A 7,728-nucleotide genomic window follows, 5' to 3' on the forward strand; every position below is an offset into this window, starting at 1 on the left:
TCCCAACTCTGATACCCTTACTTATATTTATTCTAATAGCAGTTGATTCATTGGGATGCATTGCTCTGGTTTCTGAAACAATCTTTTTGTTGCTTCTTCTCATATGGAACGATTAATAGAATTAATATCATGCATAAATGGGGATAAAGATGATGAGGAAAATTACTTCAAGTTAGAGTACTTCCATTTGGGGTTAAACAGAGCAAAACTGTCGTGGACTGACTTTGTCAAGCACCCTTAAGCACTCAGTACTTAGTCACCTAGCAACTTATGGGGAAAAATTCTTTAGAGTAAAAAAGGAACAAACCTAACCCCCAACAACCTTCTTCTCTCTTCCTTCCCCGCCAACCTGCTTCTTCTCTCTTCCTTATTTAGAAAGAAATGTGGAAGGGGTTGGGTGAGAGGAACTTGGGGAAACTGGGGTAAGGATAGATTGGGAAGGGAGGAAACAGGATTGAACAGGGGAAAACAGAAACAGAGTCCTCATTTAGAAGTGGAGTTAGGTTTGCTGGTCTGCTTTCTCTGTGATCTTGTGATAGGACAATGTTCTGCTTGTGGTGGAGGTGGCTGACGTCGCCATAGTCACCATGCAGAACTGCGCTGACTTTTCAGTGAGCCTGCATCTTGCTCGGAAACAACCTGGTTATTGTCCGTTGGGGCAGTGTTTGTGGGACCTAAGTATGGCTTGATGTTTTTGCCTGGGAGACACTTGGGCCCTGATGGTGTCAACATGCAGGCATACCCTCTCCCCCAGGTAATCAGTCAGAAAGGACCAGAAATTTGATGTATTTCAGGATCCTTTATCAGCACAGGTGGTTTCTCTTTGAGCTTGGCTTGGGCAAAATTTGAGAAATGCCTGATTCCAGGCGGGTTAGACTCCAAGTTGGAACAATTTAGGAAATTAATGACATAGAGGGCCTCTCAACAGGAGGTAATGTCTCTGTTCCTCCCTGCTGCTGCTGAAGGACCTGCTTGATGTTCTGATGGGTCCTTTCAACAATTGACTAACCCGTAGGCGAGTGTGGTATGCCTGTGGAGCGCTTAACACCCCATTGTTGGAAAAATGCTTTAAGTTGTTTGGAAGCATATGCTGGTTGGTTATCTGTCTTTATTTTCTGTGGCACCCCTAGAGTGACAAACACAAGGAGAAAATGCCTCTTGGTGAACTTGACATTTTCTCCTGTGTTGATGCAAACATTGCTCCTGCAAATGTGTCTATTGACACATGCACATACTTTTGTCTGTCGAATGAAGGTACATGAGTGACATGGGTCTGCCATAGCTAACAGCTGTGCAGACTGCAGAGATTGACCCCATAATTCATAAAAGGAACTGACAATTTGGACATGAGGCTACAATGGCTCTCACTTGCTCTCATGAGAGATGGAACATCCTCATGAGAGCAGGGACATTCTAGTGATAGAAGTTTTGTGAGAGCTTTGGTTGGTCAAAGATGTTACGTAAGTTGGCAGCCTCTGCTAACATGGCCAGTGCATCCGCTCTCTTGTGATGGCACCAGGAAGGTTGGTGTGTGGCTTAACATGCATGGCATGGAAAGATTGCTTTCTGTGGGAGATTAGTTTTACTAACTTAGAAAGCAACTTATATAAGTTTGGATTGGAGACTTCTTTTAAAAATGAATGTTCAGCTCTCATAGCTACCCCTGCAACATCAGCTGAATCAGTTACCAAATTAAATGGCTGCTGGTACCTTTTAAAAGCTCTGACAACAGCTGCTAATTTGGCAATTTGTGGGGATCCCTCTACCACCTGGACATCAGACACCCACTTCTGGGTCCTTGGGTCTTTCCAAGTCATCATTGACTTGTGAAAAGACCCCGAGCCATCAGTAAAAACTGTCAGAGCTTTAAGAGACATTTGACTGCTTGAATTTGGGAACCAAATTGAATGTTGATTTAAATAATTTGTGGCTAGGTAGGCTCGAATTGTGGCTCGAATTGAAATTTGACCAAGGCAACTATCAAGAGTGAACTGGAGGTTCTCATTGTTCTGGAGTAAATGCTCCAGCTCTTCTCCTGTTGCCAATGGCATGTAAATGCATGAAAATTTACATCTGGCAAGAGAATGGAGGCGAGCTCGACCTTTACGGATGAGTGTGGCCATGAGCTCTTGTGGAGTGGTAATTGTTTTGGTGGGCTGGTTAGATAGAAAAAACCCACTCAAGGATCAACAAAAGATCCTTTAATTGTGAGTTCCATTGGAAAATCAAAGCATATAAATGAGGTGCCTTACTTAGGATGGTGAATAGTGTAAAATTATTGCATTTGGAAATTGTTCCCTGAGGGTTGACAAAATCTGGGCAACGTACCATTGGCAAATAGTGGGACTGTTCTTCATGCCCTGAGGCAAGACAAGCCAATGGTACCATTGCAGAGGTGCTTGGCAGTTTTGGGAGGGAACTGAGAGAACAAATCAGGGGGCATCATGGGGGTGAAGGGGTATATTAAAAAAGGAATCTTTAATGTCAATTATGGCTAGTTTCCACTCACGAGGTAGCATTATTGGTGAGGGCATTCCAGGTTGCAGGGGACCAAACTCTTCGATGACATAATTGATTTTACATAGGTCTTGGAGGACCCTCCATTTGTCCTTTCCCGGTTTCTTTATTACAAAAACTGGGGTGTTCCAAGGGCTATTTGATGGAACAATGTGCCCTTTGGACAACTGTTCAGCTACCAGGGACTCTAATGCACACAGTTTCTCTTCTGGAAGGGGCCACTGATCTGCTCAAACTGGATGATCTTGCTTCCAGTTGAGTCAGGAGATGTTAGATGCATGCTCTTCAGTGGCCCCAACTAGAAATCCCTGCAGATGATTTGGAGGGAGGCTCTCCACTGAGCCAGCATGTCCCTGCCCCATAGGGTGATGGGTGCCCTCACACAAATGGCTTAACCATGGTCATTTTCCCTTCAGATCCTCAAAAAACTATATTACTCTTGGGTCACATTGATGTCGCCACTCCACCAATCTCGGAAATTAGTCCGGTGACTGGCTCCAGTTCCCAGTCTGCTGGCCATTCGGAATGGGGAATGTTAGTGACGTTAACCCCAGTGTCCAGCATCCCTAACTGGTTGATCTTTTCCTCTTTGGAGAATAAGCTGCACCTCACGATGGGTTTATTGGATCCCATCACTTGGACCCACATGACTGTGGGGTCTGAGGGAACTTGTTTAGGATAGTCTGTTGAAATTAAAAATTCCTGGGCAATGGGAATTCCAGCTGGTTAGAAATAGGGTGGATCAGTACACATAACTGAAACAAAATTTTTCCCTAGGTTCTACAGTTAACGCCTCTGGAAAAACGAATGTTTTGGATGGTTTGTGAACAGGGTCCCCAAGTATCAAGATCCCAGGGTCCATCTAATGGTCTGTGCTTCCCCATAGGTATTTTGAACACCTGATCTTCTGTAAAGTTAATTGACAGATCGGTCACCAATTGGCAGCAGGTTCCTGCCTGTGCCTCGGCGTATGCTGGATCTTCTGCATCTCTGGAAGAACCTTCTGATCTTTCTTCTTCCTCTCTTCTCCTGAGGTACTGGTGGGAACAGTGGGAGGAAGCGGCCTGCCATTTGATGTCATCATGTGGGGCCATCCCATGCTCTGCTGGCCATTTCCTGACTGCCAACAAAAACCATTTGTTGGGGTTTGCATGGAGCCTTCTCATTGTTTTCAAGGGACAGTCTTTTGGGGCAGTCTTTTAAGAAATGACCAAAATCACCACAATTAAAGCAACTTTGATTATCTTTTGCTGCTACAATTGCAAAGGCCCCAGACACTCCCTCAGCAATCCCCTTTGCCACCAGCTGAGCCACAGTATTTTCAGTAAATGTGTGTTTCACACACGCCTCAACCATCTGCTCTACTGTGGGCTCAGGATCAAGGGGCAGCACTCTCAAAATCGCCTTCGCCTCTGAATTTGCATTCGCAATAGCCGATTTTGTTAATACTTCCTGGTGCCTCTACTTTCAATCTGTTTCTCAAGGGCCATTTTGAGGTGGTCAACAAATTTGATAAAAGATTCATCCACTCCTTGCTTTATGTTAGTAAAACTTTGAGTGGGCACAAAATCATCAGGGATGAGGAGGAGGGAAGTCTTATCTGTAGTGGCAATATCCAAAAGGACAGTCTCTGGCATACTAGTTTGGTCCTGTGGCTTGTGGAAGTTACCTTCTCCTGCTAGTTGCTCTATTATTAAATTTTGTCAATTTGGATTGGTGGAATAAGTATTAGAAAGAGTAGACAAGTTTTTTTTTCGACTGCCTCTCCTGTAACACATACTCTGCTGGGGAGAGCAGCAACCAGCAATATTTTTGGTATCATGATGAATTAAGGTATGTGCGGAGAAGGCTGCTTCTAATAAATTTTTGAATAAATGAGACCCCTGCCCATGCTATTTAGCTGCTTTGCATAATTCTTTTAACTCCCCATAGGGACCAGCTCCCAGAGGGCCTGTGTCGCTGTCCTCCTTCCCCACTTGAACGTGACTGGGAAGGTTGAGATTTTGTTCGCCAACTCCCAGTCCCCTTCTTGTGCTGCATCTCTTTGGGTCTTAGCCCAGCGATCCTCATACTTGGAATCTGAGCAAGAGGAATCACTGCTCTCATCCTCTGAGGAGGATGGAGGATGTTGATTGATAACATCAGGCTTTTTTAGGGTGAGCTGGAGCTGCCTGATGTTGGATGGCAGTGGAGACCAAGATGGCCTCCTTCCAGTTGCCATCCTCATGTCCAGTCCTGATGGTGTTGGAACTGGAAGTGGGTAGACCTTCATGGGAGGAGCCAACAGTGGAAGGGGGAGGACACAGGGTGGGGCCCATGACAGAATGGGTGTTCCCAGCAGCACGGGCATTCCTGATAGAGGGCGAAGGGCCTGTCCTGGTTACACCCAACAGTGTAGGGGAAGGGGAGGAGCCAGGCACGATGGAGAGCATGTGTGTGGTGGACTGTGTAGGAAAGGATAAAGGAGAGGTAGAAGGGTGGCCATTTTGGGGTATAAGGGCAAGAAAACTTGGAGGTGGAGAAGACAAAATGGCAGGGCTGGTCATGTTGCCCGTGCCATTTTGAGGGGCAGAAACTGAGGTGGAAACAATTGAAGGAGATAAAACTGGGTAAGTAGGCATTGGTAAAAAGTTGAGGGGAAGGTCCAAAGTGGCATGCCAGTGCTGTCCTGGCAAGGGGAGAAAGGGGATCGGGAAGTGTCAGGGGGTCAATAGCAACCCTGTGTGAGATTGTGGGAACCGCCCACTGATCCACCCTCAGTTAGGGAAGAGGGCTTAGGAACATGGGGAGAGGGAAGAGGGGAAGGGGTTTTTAACTGGGGCCCAACAAATTTCTCCAAAACACACGAGCTTTTCCCCGAACCAGATCCTGCTTTTTCAATAGCTTTAATAATAATTTGAAATAAAGGAAAAGACTTCACAACTGAAAGATCCCCGTTTAACGGCACAACATTCAATTGCCTCCTTGCACTGTCCCAAAAAGAACTAGAAAGAACAGAATTGGCATTTGTGTTAGGGAAAAACTTAAAAATCCAATGAATAAAATGCTTTAAATCCCCCTTACTGAACTTAAATTGTCCCACAATGAGGGTATTTTTAACTTGGAAATAAACATCTCGCTCGGAAGGGGTTAGAGATGGATGGCTAAAATTGCTCCCCATTCCAGAAATCTCCACTCTGCAACCCAGCAGCAGAAGGAGAAACGTAAAGGAAAAGACACGAATGAGGTGACGCAACCCCAAAGAAACTCCAAAACTAACTTACACTTTTTCTTCACCCAATGGTGCTGGGTCAACAAAAAGCTTCTGGGGAGTGGTCACCCAACCCGACTGGTCCTCATCTGTGTCTCCTGGAGGGGTTCCAGCTGGTGCCCTGCAGGTAGCGACTAGAGCATAGTTGGGTGCCTTTGGGGAAGTCGTAACCCAAGAGCAATCTTGAGTCCAGCGGCCAGAGCCAGCTGGAGATGCTCCAGTGAGGGGCAGCTGAGGAGTTGCTGCATGTTGGGTACCACTTGTCGCAGACTGGTACGATGGTGAGGTGCCACAATCTACTTGCCAGAAGTGCCTTTAGAAAGGCATCCTGTGGGCACAGGCACACTCCCTGCCTGCAGTGATTTCAGTGCTCTTTTGTCACTGCTGCTGAGCAGCACAGCCACAACAGTTGCCACTTTGGGTGACGCAGGAGAAATAAGGTGAGATGGAGCCCTTCTGTCTTCCAGAAGTCTTTTTTATTCTCTGGGATCCAGGGACAGAAGAACCCAGGGAGCTCAGGGGAGCAGGGATTATATAGGGAAGTCAGGGGGTGGGATTTCACAACTTGGCCAGTGGGGTGAAGGATTGAGAAAGGGGCCAGTTGGGGAGAGGATCAAAAAGGGGCCAATCAACTGGGGTAAAAACCAGGAACTGGGGAAACAACCAATAGGGGGTAACAAATTAACATAGAGCCACAAAGCCTCATGAATGTGAACAGCTTTACTCACTCCAACCAGGAGAGCAGTCTCCTAGAGAGACTTCCCCAGGGGAGCTATCCCAAGTTAAACAGCCTAAAGGCTGCAAACCCTCCAAGGGAGAGCAACATCATCAGTGGATAGCTCACAAAAAAATCATCATATCCCGAATCTTAGTCATCTGTATGAACCTGCTTTCACCTCCTTTCTCTCCCCCATCCTGATTTTTTTCCAGGAAGCAATACAGCATCATTTATAACTTAAAAAATTGGACCTCGTTCACAATATTCTGCATTATGATTATCTAGAGAGTGAAGAAGGGAAGATGGGGGTACAAGGTGGTTGAGGAAATGTCACAGTGGGATTCTCGTTGCCTGACTGTCATCCAAGTAGAGCATCCAGTATAAATCAGTTATCTCTGCTCTGAGATGAAGTGGGAGATTTGAAATGGGAGAGGCACCTTCTGATGGCTCCTCCCCAGATATGAGAGGATGAGATCTGTGACTGTAAGTGTCTCTAGAAATCAGTATTCTGCCATTGCTTGTGGCTTGGATTACCAAAGTTACTGTAATACAGATTTATGGAATTGCATGAGGCATGCCTAGTGGGAACAACTCACTGAGCTACAGGGCAAGTTTGGGTCTCCCCTTATGATCCAGATACACAAGGATTTTGGAATGAATGCTATTATTGTGGTAGAATGCTTCCTTTTTTAAAAAAATACAACCACAGAAACATTCAGATAATTTATTTCTGCTCCCTCATTTTCTGACCAGAGTTGTTACTTCAGTGCAAACTTTGGTCACCAGGATATACCTCCATGCAAGCATGCTGTAGCAGGAGGTGCAAAAATCCCAGTCTAGAGAAAGAAGGGCAGAAGGAGCCTTGAAGTGTTTTGGTTTCTGTATTCATCTCCTGTGGCTGGGAAAGTGGGGCCCAGATAAAGGATACTGGATTTTGGCCATGACATATTTCTTTCAGTCTTCACTCAGGGTGATTCAACCTCTCCCTGAAGGGATACCAGTTGTAGACGCCCTGATTTATATTCTTATATCATAGCAAGGAATGTACAACAAAAAATATGTGGACTGGGTATGTAATCACTTGAATATGCCAGTACACTGATTTTATAATATCTTCCAAATTATCCTCAAAGTTATCTGTGTAGTTTGTTTTTTTTTCCTATGTTTTTTCTTCTTTTTTTTTTTTTTTTTTTTAATAAGGACATCGCTTGTTGAGATTTTTATTGTTACAGTGAGCTTTTAC

Source organism: Zosterops lateralis (assembly GCF_965231275.1).
Source record: "Zosterops lateralis genome assembly, chromosome: 1".
Taxonomy (NCBI): domain Eukaryota; kingdom Metazoa; phylum Chordata; class Aves; order Passeriformes; family Zosteropidae; genus Zosterops; species Zosterops lateralis.